Raw genomic sequence first — 14972 nt, forward strand, 5'->3', positions numbered from 1 at the left:
CAGATGAAGGGATAAAGAAGATGTGGTGTAGATCTACAATGGAATATTACTCGGCCATCAAAAAGAGTGAAATCTTGCCATCTGCAACAACATGGATGGAACTAGAAGGTATTATGCTAAGTGAAATAAGTCAGTCAGAGAACAATAAATATCATATGATTTCACTCATATGTGGAATTTAAGAAATGAAACAGATGAACATGGGGGCAGGAAAAAGAAATAAAATAAGATGAAAAGAGAGAGAAACAAACCATAAGAGACTCTTAACTACAGGAAACAAGCTGAGGATTGCTGGAGGGGAAGGGGGTGGGAGGTGGGGTAACTGGGTGATGGGCATTTAGGAGAGCACTTGAGGTAATGAGCACTGGGTGTTGTATGCAACTGATGAATCACTAAATTCTACCTCTGAAACTAATAATACACTATATGTTAACTAAATTGAATTTAAATAAAAACTTTATTTATTTATTTAAGATTTTATTTATTTATTTGACAGACAGAGATCACAAGTAGGCAGAGAGAGAGAGGGGAAAGCAGGCTCCCTGCCGAGCAGAGAGCCCAATGCAGGGCTCGATCCCAGGATCCTGGGATCATAACCTGGGGCGAAGGCAGAGGCCTTAACCCGCTGAGCCACCCAGGTGCCCCTAAATAAAAACTTTTTAAAAAGCTTAAAATTGATACTCAAAATCTTTGAAAATGATCTCTGGGAGGTGGGGAATAATAAAAGTGGCCTTTGGTAGTGAAAAGCTTAGGAGCCTGTAAGCAATCTCAAAGTAAAGACATTTTCTCTCTTCTTCAAGCCTCTGACTGGCTTAACCAAATGCAAGTCACAACTCTACTAGCACTTTGTATCACCACTTCCTCTCCACGCACTTTCCTGCCCTCCGCCAATCACTCTCAGCTCCATATCTGGAAAGTGACCTTGTCTGTAACCTTGAAATACCAGCCCCCACCAGCCTTTTACTGCCAACAACCTGAACAACTTGCTCCCGTCTTCATCGCTCCCCTGAAACCATGCTCAACTGGCAAATTCCGGCTCCACCATTCGGGAGCTGTGGACCCCAGGCAAGTAGGTTAATGTCGCTTTGCCTCAGTTTCTGAATCTGTAAACTGGAGATGAAGAATACCCACCTCAAACAGTCATTATCAAGAGTCCATGCTCGACTCCACAGGCAGGACCTGCAACAGTGCCTATGGGCTCCTGGGATGATACTTGCTACTACTGCTACCACTTCCCGTCAAGGCAGGTGGCCCTATCTCAGTTCTCATTTTCTCCAACTTCTTCTGCGGCAGGCGGGGAGCACGGCTTCCTGACCTCCCCTCCTCCCCACCGCTTGCTTCTAAGCACTGCCTCTAGGCTAACTTCCTTCTCCCGCCTGGAGGGTAGGGGTTCCTCCTTCTAGCACACACTCCAAATTCTTTCCTTTTTAAGGTTTCAAGCCTGGAGTGTCAGGTTCCATCCCACAAAGGCATCTTTCAGACTTTTCCCCCAGTCTTTCTCATTTCATAAAACTGGCATTCCTCTGCATTATGAAATAGGATCTCCCTCATAAATACTACTTGATAAAGATCAAGTCACTTAACATGTCACATGTTTCTTCATCTGTAAAATGAGAAGGCTGGAGGGAGAGAGGATTTCTCAGGTTCCTTCCAGCTCAGAAAAATTTCCACAAATTCTTTTTAGACGCCAGCTGCCCACTGGACTTCTTTACGCGGATGTTTGCCATTACCTCAAACTCCACATGCCTAGTTGAACACATGGCTGACCTCAAACATCAGCTTTGCTATTCCTGTTAAAGATAATGTTTGGGGACGCCTGGGTGGCTCAGTTGGTTAAGCAGCTGCCTTCGGCTCAGGTCATGATCCCAGCGTCCTGGGATCGAGTCCCACATCGGGCTCCTTGCTCGGCAGGGAGCCTGCTTCTCCCTCTGCCTGCCACTCTGTCTGCTTGTGCTCACTCTCGCTCCTCTCTCTCTCTCTTTCTCTGACAAATAAATAAATAAATAAATAAATCTTTAAAAAAAAAAAAAAAGATAATGTTTGTTCTCCTCATCACTCAAACTTGGGGCCCGGGTATGGCTTTAATGCTGTTGACTGTCTAATCAGTCACCATGCCCCATCAATATTCTTTCGTATGTTCCCTCCCTGCCCCTCCTTCCTCCCCACGCACAATCCTAACTGGCTTTCCTCCATGCTACCTGCTGACCCTGCCCTCTCCCCACTACAGAGTCAGGTTGTTCCTGAAAATTCGTGTCTGGCCCATCCCTCTTCTCTTCCTGCCAATCATAATTTCCCAAAGTCTACAGGATGAAGTCTAATCTCTGGAACCTTACAACACAATCCCAGATTGCTTGTAACTATCCCTTTAATTTTCTTTCCAATGACATTCCTCCTGAACCTTCCATTCCCTCAATCGATCTAGTCTTACACAGTTTTCTGTTTTGTTCACACCATTCCTTTGGCCCTGAACATGCTTCCCTCCCCCTTCCTGTGAAGCCCATTTCTTTTTTTTTTTTTTTTGAAGATTTTTATTTATTTATTTGACAGACAGAGATTACAAGTAGGCAGAGAGGCAGGCAGAGAGAGAGAAGGAAGCAGGCTCCCTGCTTGAGCAGAGAGCCTGATGTGGGGCTCGATCCCAGGACCCAGAGATCATGACCTGGGCCGAAGGCAGAGGCTTTAACCCACTGGGCCACCCAGGCGCCCCGTGAAGCCCATTTCTATTAGAGTATATTTCTCTCAAAGCCCAGCTTGTTTTCATGCTTTTTTTTTTTTTTAAATTTCAAACCAAACTTCTCTGTGATATCTTTCTTCAATGAGCAACCCCTGATTGATTATTTACCTGTCATGGATTCTTTAAGCATTTTTGTATAGATTACTCATTGGCTTATACAAGGGTTCTTATATATGTTACTAGTCTTCATGTGTACTTACCATCCTCCGTAATTACAATTTCAGCTCCTTGAACACAAGGGTCATAGACCACGTAGCTCCCTAGCACATGGTAGTAGCAAATACATTAACAATAATAACGATGACTAAATTTAAAAAACAAGCTATGATCATTGTCTGCAGACAATACATTAATGATCCTCACAAACACACTTTCTCAGTAAAACGAAATAGAAATGGGAAGATAAAGGAAGTAACATGAATAGCCTCACCTCCTGGTTTTCATGAAGTCTGCCACTTACTTCCTTTTACATTTAATCTGGGCATGTGAGAATTATGCGAAAAAACATTTAAAACTGTAAAGTACTATATAAATGGAAGGTATTTATCATGAACTCACAGTCACTATGCTTGGACTGTTTAGGAATTCTTGGCATGATTTCTAAAGGTCCAGAGAAAGTGGAATTAATTAAGGCAGTGGTTCTCTACTGGGGACAATTCTGGCAATGTCTGGAGACATTTCTGACCGTCACAAGTCAGGGGATGCTGCAGATTTCTAGGGGAGAGAGGTCAGGGCATGCTGGGAAATGTTATACAATGTACAGGATGGCAGTCCACAACAGTTGTCTGGCTGCAAATGTCAGCAGTGCCAAGGGAGAGAAGCCCCATGTCAAAGGAAGCTCACCAGGGAATGAGCCATTCACTTCCTGGGACAGGAGGAGCCCCGCATCCTACCTTGTTCACAGTCTCCCGACACCTGCACCCATCGCTCCAGAATTCCTCTTCTCTTCCGGTTCCTATGTGATCTTTTAAATGTCTGTTATCAATACGGCCAGCCTATGATAGCTGGGAATTAACCTATCCATATTCAGATGTTTTGAGACAACTCTGATTTCTCTAAGAAAATACTGATAAACTCCAGAAGTTAACAAAGTCAATCTGTAACTTTGGATATGGGACAAACTGCATATTACATTAAAAAAAAAAAAAATCCCCGTGATGCTTAAATAAATGAGAACAGTGAATGTATTTGAGCAGTGTGGGTAACACAAAACTAAAAATCTTCCTCATTAACTGAAAATTCATAGATTTAAATAACTACTAAAAACACAGCGTTGAAGCAGCCTGGAACAGTTCAGCCTCTGAGAAAATTCCTTCTTGGCACATGTATGTTTTTGCTCTAATGATGTTTTTGATCAAGAACTAAAACACTGGATGGGATTGTCTTTGTTTTTAAGGCTTATCCAAGCTATGACAGGTAGCTCCCAACAAAATATTCAAGAAAGAACAGAAATAATGAGAATTTTAAAGCATCACAAAGTGGTGCATGTAAAACAAAAAGATCATTTATACCAAAAAATTACAGATACACCTTTGTGTGAAAATAGAAAACATCATAAAATACACTATGCCCCAATACCAAATGATGTAATAATCCTTGGACAAGTTTTTCTTCCCCCTACGCCTGTTTTCTCACCTTAAAACAGGAAGTTCTGATTGACCAATGTTCTCTCCAAGATCTCCAGTTTTAAAACCCTCTGAATTTATGATCCTATCGAGTGTTTCTTAATGGATCGCTTTCAGAGATAAGAAATGGGCTTGTGGGCAAATCTTCTGAATAGGTGAACTCAGCTGGAAGTCCTCAGTTCCAGAGGCAGAAGAATCACCCAGGGAGTTTAAAACAAAATAACCTAAAATGCAGCAGTTTCTGATTTAATTGGTCTAGGGTGGGATCAAGCATGGATCGTTTAAATGCTCTCTAGGGGATCTGAATGTGCTAGTACTAAGGTCTACGGATAGATTGCAAATACAACCACAGCCCACGTACATGTGACAAATGAACAAGGTAGACTGGGCGTAAGAACCTGGAGAACACGTATCCCACCTATTTTAGTAGGAATAAGACAGATCTTTTGATTTTTTTCAAGAAATGCCGGAAATGAGGGTGCCTGAGTGACTCGGTCAGTTAAGCGTCTGCCTTTTGCTCGAGGTCACGATCCCAGCCTCCCGCACTGGGCTCCTTGCTCAGCCGGGAGCCTGCTTCTTCCTCTCCTCCCCGCTTGTGCTCTTTCTTGCTATCTCTGTTGCTATTGCTCTCTCTCAAATACATAAATAAAATCTTAAAAAATAAATAAATGCCAGAAATCCAAATTTTAAGTGAGAATCTGATGTTTAGATATTGACAATTAATTTCAAACAGTTTTAAAGGAAAGTGTAGGTCACACAAAATGTACCCACAGGCTTTATTTGGCTTTCTAGCCACCAGTGTGCAGCCTCAACTAAATGAGTTGCAGAAATCAAAGGCAGCTTTCCCTCTGTGGTCTGTCCTGTCTCTCCTACTCAGAGCCTCTTCCTCCCACACCTGGGTCGGAGCCTATCCCTTTCCTTTCCCTTTCCATTGCCTCTTTCTTTTCCAATCTTCTTCATCACTCCTAAAAGATGGAAACTGAGATCCACACATTAAATCTTCATGTGGCCCCGGCTGTATCGCTGGGCAGGACTGTACGGCTGGGAACACTCACATTGTGAATTGTAACCTGAGGCTGTGCATCCATGAAGTCAACAATGGGTTGGTTCAGTCAAATCAGGGGAAAAGTCAGTCAAGCTCACAGTTCGGCAGAACTTAGACTTTATATCAAACAACATATGGAGCGCTTCATTTAAATTCTGACTTTGTTTTGTTTGCTTTAAAATCTAAGCCACTGTAATTAGAATCATCCTGGGTGTTTTTTAAAAAATATTCGCAAGTCTGAGCTCCAACCCAGGCTGACTACATCTGAAGATCTGGAAATGGAGTCTGGGCATTGGTAGCTTTAAAAAGACCTCAACTGACGGGGGGAGGCACCTGGGTGGCTCAGCTGGCTGAGCGTCCAGCTCATGTTTTCGGCTCAGGTCGTGATCTCAAGGATCATGGGATCTGGGCTTAGCAGGGAGCCTGCCTGGATTCTTGCCCTCTGCCCTTCCCCCAACTTGCTTCTGTGCACTCTCATTCTCTCTCTCTCCCTAATAAATAAATCCTTAAAAAAAAATAAAAAAGACAAATAAAAGACCCCAAGTGGGTCTAATGTGAAGGCCGAGTTGAGGATCACTAATCTAAACTCGTCCCGTACACCTGTGGATTAGCAGCACACTGAACTCCAAATGATTATCATCTCGAGTGCTTCTTTTAACTTGTTCAAGAGCTTCCTCAGCTCTGTTCTCATTGTGTCTTCACAACTCCGTGTGTGTGTGTGTGTGTGTGTGTGTGTGTGTGTGTGTGAGCTCTGTGTGTGTGAGCTCACTCTGTGAGCTTGGACACTATTTATTAGCAATGGACAGATGAGAAAATGAGGCATAAAAATGTGAAATGATTTGCACAAGTGCCCCCAGCTAATTATTGGCAAAGACACATTGGAACTTCACCTGAGGCAGAGTTCCTTGATTGTAAGCCTGGTTCTTGCAAAGGGGCCTTCCGGATCACTGAATTATTACTGTTATTGAGTAACCCTAACACAGAGATGGGCACTAGAAAACCAATAACTATAATGTGACCAAATTTCAGAAGTGACTGTAACTGTTTTTAAAAGACGCGGTTTAGGGTCAGTGGTCCAAGGTGTCTTTTTCTGAAGGCTGTGATGTGATTTTGAAAGTGCTTACTTCTGCACACATCCTTCCCCCACCCCCACACCACCTTTCATAGTTTCCATTAAGATATTATTTTCAGAAAAGTATTTTAAATGATTAAATATGCACAGAATATTGGAGGTAAGGGGAATATTACTGATCAACTTTCCCACCACCTCTGATAGCTGAGATACCTGAAGTCCCTTTTAACTCAAGACATAGGGAGTGCTACCATGGTGCCAAGGGCTTGGCACCCATTATCTTAATTAAATCTTCAGGATAACTCAGTAAGATGGGTACCACTATAACCACCATCATCATTATCTTCATTCCCATTTAACAAATGAAAAAACAAAAGGGGAAAAACAAAGAGAGCCACCTAGGTGGCTCAGTCAGTTGAGCAGCTGACTCTTGATTTCAGCTCAGGGCCTGGTCTCAGAGTCCTGAGATCAAGTCCCGTGTCAGGTTCCACACTCGGCTGGGAGTCTGCTTGAGGATTCTCTCTTCCTCCCCCTCCACCTTCCCTTTGACTCTTTCCCCCCCCTGCCCCTCCCCCAGTGCTCTCTCTCAAGTAAATAAATAAAATCTTAAAAAAAAACAAAACCCAAAACCAAACACACAAACAAACAAACAAAAAAACCCCCACAAAAAAACAAAAAACAACCCACTAAGGTTTGGAGGTGCTAAACGATTTGCCCAATGTCCCTGGGCTGGTAAGTTGAAACCCAGTATTTACTTTTGACTCAAAGCCTGTGGCCTCATCTCCTGCTCTCCATCACCTAGAGTGACAAAAGTGCAAAAAGTAAAAGATATATCTTTATGAAAATGCTGAGAGATGATCAATGAACAGTGATTTGAAAGGGAAGAAAAAAGCCATTTGGACTAGGCCTTTCCAAGTACACAGGATAACAGGAGGCATTCCAGTCCAGAATCAACCCCCATGCTGAAGCAGAAAAACCACAGGGCGAGCACAGGGTGAACTGTAAGAAAGATGGAAGAGATGAGGCGTCGGACCGTGGAGGGTCCTCAGTGCCCGACTAAGGAATCGAGACTTTAACGTTAGGCCATGGGAACTCCCTGGAGGTTTTTAGAAGCAAAGTCACTTAAAAAGAAAAATGTAAACTGAGTTTTAGAAATCCAGATCCCATGGAAGTGTGGAGACTGAATTAGGGGAGCAGGGCCTGGTACCCAAGGAGAGCAACCAGAAAGCTGCTCCGCTTCAGGAATTCCCTGCTTCACTCTCCGCCACGTGTTGTGCTGGCCTGAAGCACTGGTTTGTTTCTTCAGGGCACCTCCACGTCTCTTTCATGATCCTCGTATCCCAACACATGACTTGCTTTGCCACGTCTAGGACAGATGACAGGGACCCGAACTTGGGCAGTGAGAATGGAGGTGAGAAGATAGGTTTGAGAGGCACTTGCCTGGTAACTGCTCAGAAGTGGGGAGAGGGTAAGAGGGAAAGAGAAGCAGGTAAAGAAACCTCTCGCACCTTCCCTTGGGAGAAAGCAGAACAGATAGTGGGATATAGAAAGGAAGGGATGGCCACCAGCAGCATAAAGAAGTGAATGAGACAACTAAGGTCTCAGTTTGAGAGGCATTTATTAAACAGTAACTGTGTGCAGGGCATTAGGGGAACAATAATGAGTAAGATTGGTTTTTGCCCACAAGTGTCATCCAGAGGGAGGAAAAATACAAGACTAGAATAGACAGATGCCTGGCCTCTTAGTCTCTGGACGAACGTCACTCTCCCACACAGGCCCTGCTAGATGGTCATCTATTCCAAGTGCCCTCCCCATCACATGATCTTGTTTTATTTCTCCCTTCAGCGAACAAGTACCTGAAATTCATTATATGTGCATTTATGGGCTCTTCCCTCAAGAGAAGGGAAACACGAACTCTATCTAGTCACATATAATAAGTCCTCAGTAGGAAATATTTATTGAATATTGGGGGAGGGGGGGCGCCGTGAATAAACTTCAACTAGGTTTTAAGACCTCAAACCAAACTAGGCAAGTTTCCTAAATACCTAAGCTGACATGCTGAGAATTGAAGTGACAGGGAAGAGTAAAGCCATTTTGAGGTTGGGGCCAAGCAAAATCCAGGATCAGTGCCTCATCTCGACTGTTTCGCATAGATTTCAGGAGTACCCCCCACCCCCACCCCGTGAGACGTTTCAACAATGAGGCCAGCCAGCCACCTAGCTCAGGTTTTATTTCCGTTGTCCTTCTGACGTCAGAAAAAGCACGAGTTGCTGCACAGTTTCTTCTATCAAGGTGACAAATTACAGCCTTGCTGTTCTCTGCAGTCTGCAAACCACAGCCTTATTCTCTCCTCCCCCTTGTATTAAAAAAATTAACTCCACTGCAGAGATGTCAAATCCCGTTCACATACACATAAATACCGTTTCTTAGCGCCGGGGTCTTTTTCACTCTTAACTACATAGATCACCATGGTTTCGTCTGAGAAAGTACGTGATCAAGGCGGCAGTAAGGTTTCCACGGGAAGAAACAATGCTATCAAAACTGGGTCCGCGCCGCAGAGAGAGACACAAAGGGCTCTCAACTGTAGCACCACCTTCCCAAGCCCGAGACCGCCTGTGAAAGGCACGCCGAAATGCCGTGAGGCTGCAACCGCGAAATTCCTTTTGCCGCCATATGCTCTTGTATATCCCCCGATCACAGTTCACCCTAAATCCAGGGGCGGGCGACCTCTCAGGGAAGCAGCACCCAGGCAGCCCCATAACCTGCGGGGTCCCAGGGGATGCTGAGGAGCCAGACCTTCAGGGACGTGGATTATGGGGGTGGGGGCACCCCAGGGCGCGCACTAGGGCGAAGGAGCGCTTTCCTCCCGGCACCGACGCGCCGAGTTCAAAGGCCTTTTGTGGCCACGTTTAGGGACGCGAGCGTGGCGCCGGGGACCGGAGGAGGGAAGGGGAGAGGAGCCGAGGGCAGTCCGCGCCCGGGCCCCGCGCGAGCTGTGGCCTTTTGTTCGCCAGCTCCCGCGGAATCCAGCTCTCAGAACAGCACTTCTCTTTCTCCCCTTCTTCCTGTTGGAAAGCACCTCTTCAGGGCGGGAAAGGACAGTGAATCACCGCCCGCTTCCTTTAGTAATCTTCCCCCTGCATCCTCCTACTCTAGGCTGCTGCGAGAGGGGGCAGAGCTCGAGGAAGGGGCTGCTAACGTGCTCCTGTTTACTCGCGCTCGGCGGCTCGGTTCCCTCGCGGCGCCCAGTACCCCAGCCCCAGCCCGCCGCACGCACACCTCCGGGGGCATCACATGCTCTCCTCTGGGCCCTGCGGACGCAGGAAATTCCCCCCAAATGTCCGGATTCGAGCACTCCTCGGGTATGCAGCAGCGCCCTCCCGTCCGCTGCACTCTCCCTCCAGACCCGCGTGGTCCCCGACCCTAGTATCATTTAACCAGATCGCGTGCCACACTCTACCGCTATGAAAACAGACCCAAAAAGTAAGCCACAGCCCACGCAAAGGTGAAATCAGGGGCCCCTGCGCCCCCTTACGCTGCCGCGTGTGTTCGGAAGAACAGACGATCTGGACTTTTCCCGTATTTAATACAAGCAAAATCCGAAGGCAGCGGGTAGAACCGCGCACTCCTTCCCTCCACGCCCGCATGGGTGTCTTGTACGTTACCGCCTCCTCTCGCATCCAAAACATCCTTTTCCTCCCTGCCGCCGCTCCCTTGGCTCCCCCTGGAAAAGCAAAATCGCCTTACCTTGGGCAATAAAGGGAAAGGTGGCAAAAGGGGACCAGGTGTCCGCCCTTCCGGGATTCCCCGGCCGTGTGATGTCCTTTGTGTCAAGGTCTGGCTGCCGCGGCGGGGAAAAGGTGGCCTCCGTCAGCGAGGGCTGGGCGGGGAGGGTTCACACGCGGCGGCGGATTTCCGAGGAAGGTGAAGGGCGGAGGTTCCCAGCGACCTTCAGGCAGAGCGGCGTGGCCGCCCCAGCCCGCGCTCTCTGGCTCTCCTCCTCCTTTCGGGGCCGATTGCATCAGAATCTCCCCCCACCGCCAACCCCCACCCACACTCTGCTCGCCAGCCTCGCACTTACATCCACACGCTCTGGCACGGAGGGTCTCGAATCGCAGTCATTCTCCTACTGAGGGGCGCGTCGCCTTTGCACATCCATGGCTCGTGATGGTTTAAAGGGGAAAGTCAGGCCATTCCTCCGCGTCCCGCGTCCGGCGCGCCGTCGCCTCCCCTCCCGCGCGCCCGCTCTTTAACCAAAGCTGCTTGTCACTGAGCGGTGCTCGTCACATGGTGTCTCTGCTGGCGGCCGCGCCTCGCGACTTCCCTCTTGCCGCGCTTAGAGGATGCAGCGATCGCGGCTGGCGGAGATTGAGCATCGGGGAAGGGGCGAGGGAGGGGTTGCGGGGCGTGAGTGTGCTGGGCGCACAGACGGTGGCACCGGGAGCAGAGGCGGCGCGCAGCCTGGACACCTGCCCCACGCCCTCCTGGGGACCCGGCAGCGGACCCAGAACCCGTCTGCGGTGGAGGCTGGAGACCCGGAGCCCTTGGGAATGGAAGTGGGAGCGACGAAGAGGGCGACGGCGGAGGAGAGGAGGGCTGGGCGATGGGGCCCCATTTCGGGGTACGCCAGAGCGCGGATCGGCCGAGGGAGCGAGGGGAGTTGCATTGTGGGAAGGGCGCAGCGTGAGGATGGCCGCGGGAGTGGCTGGTCCGCGCAGCCCAGCGAACAGCTGGCGGTGTCTGGAGCTGCGGACCGCGCTGCAGCGGTGTGTTGGCTCCGGGCACTGCGCCGAGAAGGCCCGGGTTGGTGGGGGAACCGACGGAGGCGTTGTGCAGTAGCTGGGGGAGCGGGGCGCACGAGCACCTTTGAAAACCCTTTGTCCCTACCCCGCAGTGGGAGGCGCCTCCCCTCTTCCGGATCCAGCACCCGCAGACCTCGCCAGCCTTCCCCGAGGTCGGTGCTGTGGCACTCTGTTTGGGGGACTGGATGTGACGCGACCTCATAGATGTGCCGAGGTCGGAGCGCGCACCTGCCTGGGCGCGTAGGGGCGCTCCAGATCCGGGGGCAGTGGGGTGCGAGGGAACAGGATGCAGGGGACTGGGCAACTGGGCCCGCTTTCCTTTCTTTTGCTTACTCTTTGTTTCGGGCATAGACCCTTTTAACTGGGCGCTTCCTTGCAGGGGAGTTGTGTTTCCTTAAAATGGCGTCAGGAAATCCCACCTGCGCCTCAGTCAATTAGGCTGTCATTATAGAGCGAATTTGCGGGGTGGAAACTCGAGCTCTTTATTGACAGGAATCGTTCAGTCTCCGTGTTCCATCAAAACAGGAAAGGGAAGGTGAATCATAATTCAAAAATTAATCTACCTGGAGCTTTTCAAGCGGGCCGACTGAATGGAATAGCCATCTCTTTTTTGTTTTTTGGTTTTTGTTTTTTCAACCACTCCTGGAAAAGTGAGAGGACAACCAAATTTCAAATCCCTGATAATTAAAATCCCTTATCCCTTTAAATGGCCATAAGTGGTTTCCATTAGTTCAGCAATAGCTTCCTGAGAACACTATTTAGAAGGCATGTTCTTGAATAAACTTGAGAAATCAAAAATTCTGTACAAACAGAAGGGGACAAAATGATGGTAGCTTACCTCGGACACACCTGCATTCAAATTCTGTCTCTGACACTGTTGCCCTACGTGCTTCACTTTTGTCCCTGTCCTGTTTTCCCCACTGGTAAAACAGAGGGTTAATTGTACTCACATCATGGGAATATTCTACACATCCTCAAAATGTTGGCTGTTCCCACCTTCTTTCCTACAGGAAGCTAATTTACTTTAATTCATTAATTTTAAGTAATTTTAAGTAGTGTGCACCTTGCCTGACACAATAATTCTGGTAAATAAGAAAAGCAACCTGAGAGAAGCCTGGGTGGCTTAGTTGCTCAAGCGTATGCCTTTGGCTCAGGTCATGATCCTAAGGTCCTGGAACTGTGTCCCACATCGGGCTCCTTGCTCAGTGGGAGAGCCTGCTTCTCCTTCTGCCTGCCGCTCCCCCTGCTTGTGCTCTCTCTCTCTCTCTCTGTATCTCTCTGTCAAATGAATAAATAAAATCTTCAAAAAAAAAAAAAAAAAGGAGGAGGGAAAAATCTAAACAGGCAAGGTAGGTAAATTGAGCATAGTTCCAAAAGCTGTTGGAATCTTTACCTTATTAGGTAGAATGTATCCTCACCAATATTTGTTCAGAGAGCATCTGATCTCAAGCTTATCCCTTGATTAACTTATTTGCTAGTTTCTATGCACCCCAAAGACTGCAGTTACCTAGCAGTCTTGGATTGTTTGAATTGGACTCAAGAGCAGTGACTTGAACTTCTACTCCTTGCCAGCTACTCTGCTAGGCACTTTACACATAAATATTGTCTCGTTTAATCCCTCCAACTGCTCAGTTACGTATTATCCTCTCTGTGTAAACAAGAAAGCACATTCCAAGAGGCTGAATTGGCTCTGTTCATTTAAGACAGAAGGGTGAAGCCAGGAAGTGATTCCTGTTCAGGTCTCAACTGTAACTCTGTGCTTGAGTCTTAACCATGATGGCACATCCTCTTGCCACTAGACACACTTGGTCCTCGAGTTGAGAAGGATCTTCAGCCCTCATCTGGATTTTAGTTGACAACCTGGAAGGAGACTGTAAGCAGCCACATGGCAAATGAAAGGAAGGGCTCTGCTGTGTGGAGAAGAGGGTGGGGGCGGGGGGCGGCAGGAGGGAGGAGGTAGTGTTCAGGATGAGAGCCTGCTCACTGCAGTGTGTGGTTTTCTTCAGGACTGCTTGTAGGTGAAACTTCCTTTCAGGTAGCTCAGCACTTAAACCCAATTGCTGTGGTCGTGAATGGAGGCAAAGGGCGGCGTGATGACAACTCCCTCATTCATTGTGTGCTTGCTGAGACATAAGCAGCAGGACAAGCACTTCACAGATGGTTTCTTATTTAATCCTCACGACATTCCTAAGAGGTGCAGACCAACCATCCTAATCCCCGATTCAGACACTGAGGAAATTATCCCAAGTTCACACAGGTCTAACTGGCCCATCTAGCTCTAGAATCGCCAGCAAACTCCAAAGCTGATTCTTGGACTCTGGCCCTGATATGTTCTCCGATGTGGGAACAACCTTCTTTGGAGGGCCAGGAGGTGGGAGGGACTGGTCCCAGGCCACTCTGCCTTGGGGTAGGAACCACTGCCCTGTGTCCAGAGAGTCCCAGGAGTCTGTTTGCTCTATACTGGGTTTGTGAGCTCCAAGGGCATTGTCGATAGTATCTAATGTTCCCATAATGGAAGGTGGTCTGGACACATTCACGGGTTGTACTGTGGGCTGCCCTTTGAAACCGAGAAAATAAAATTTCTGTGTCTGCTCTGAAGGTGCTGCTGGAGAAGGAATTCGTACTGTGAAAGGAGAACTGACTCACCTGGGGTCACCTGGGATTTTTTTCTGGTAGCCCCACGGGGTCGTTCAGTATGGTTCCAAGAAGGAGGGTTGGCTTTGTGGAGAAAGAGCCCCAAAGAGGATTCAGCATGAACTTAAGTCACATCTGCTCTTAATCCAGCTTCATCCTGCCCTCACCTTGGTGGCACTCACTCCCCGTGTGTGCAGCCCAGGAGGACAGTTTGTAAGGGTCCCTGCGAGCTGCGCACTTAACAGAGACAAGCGTGCTTTCCTCCGTGGGGTTTCAAAACTTTCCAGAGACATCTGGCTCCACTACTAGCAGACTTCTTGTGGATGAATTGTGAGTCATAGGATAAATACTCTCTTCTGAATATGTAGTTTTTCCTTTTAATCTGTAAAGGACTGTTTTGGGATAGTCTGAATTTTAACAACGATGAAAAATAAGAAAGTCAACTGGTGAGGTTAATCCAGAATAAGCGTCCTGTGCATTTTCTCCTTGTAACAGAAGCAGTACAGCCATCTGTGAACAAAACCTACCTTGTCAGAAGATAAGCTATTTATTCTGAAATCAGGTTTTTATTCCTATTTGTAGGATCTACTCTAAAATAACAGATGGCCTTTAAAATGACTGGTTTTTCTTATGACTCACGTGACCACATTTCTTTGCCTGATGAACCCTTTTTACCATTCTTGTTCTTTGAATAATCTTATCCAGAGGTGACAGTATTTTGGCGCCAGGAGTTAAACAGCCACAGCAAAAAGTAATTTGCAGCTAAAAGAGTTCCCAATCGTCTTGGTCATCTTTCTGCAGATACACAGCACTGTATAAACTCCCCCTTCTCAGTAGCACTGGGACAGACAGAGCCTACTGTCACTTCTTCCAGCACGGAGATAAACATTGTACCTCACAGGACTTGTTTTTCTTTCTTAAGATTTTATTTATTTATTTGCAGAGAGAGAGAAAGAGAGGAAAAACAAGCAGGGGTAGTGGAAGGGGGCGAAGCAAGGAGTCGAAGCAGGGCTCGATCCCAGGGTCCTGGGATCCTGACCTGAGCCGAAGGCAGACGCTT

At 47.6% G+C, this 14972-nt stretch overlaps 1 protein-coding gene across 1 annotated transcript in view; it reads right to left on the reverse strand.

The window, feature by feature from the left end:
* SLC38A1 (solute carrier family 38 member 1) overlaps window positions 1-10771 on the reverse strand; it is a 63988-nt gene extending 53217 nt beyond the window's left edge. The window contains exon 1 of the mRNA XM_080810919.1: window positions 10558-10771. The gene's annotated coding sequence lies outside the window, so the exon portion shown is untranslated. The remainder of the gene's footprint in view (window positions 1-10557) is intronic.
* Window positions 10772-14972: the final 4201 nt, after the last annotated feature.

This window comes from Martes martes, assembly GCF_963455335.1.
Source record: "Martes martes genome assembly, chromosome: 8".
NCBI classification, from domain to species: Eukaryota; Metazoa; Chordata; class Mammalia; order Carnivora; family Mustelidae; genus Martes; species Martes martes.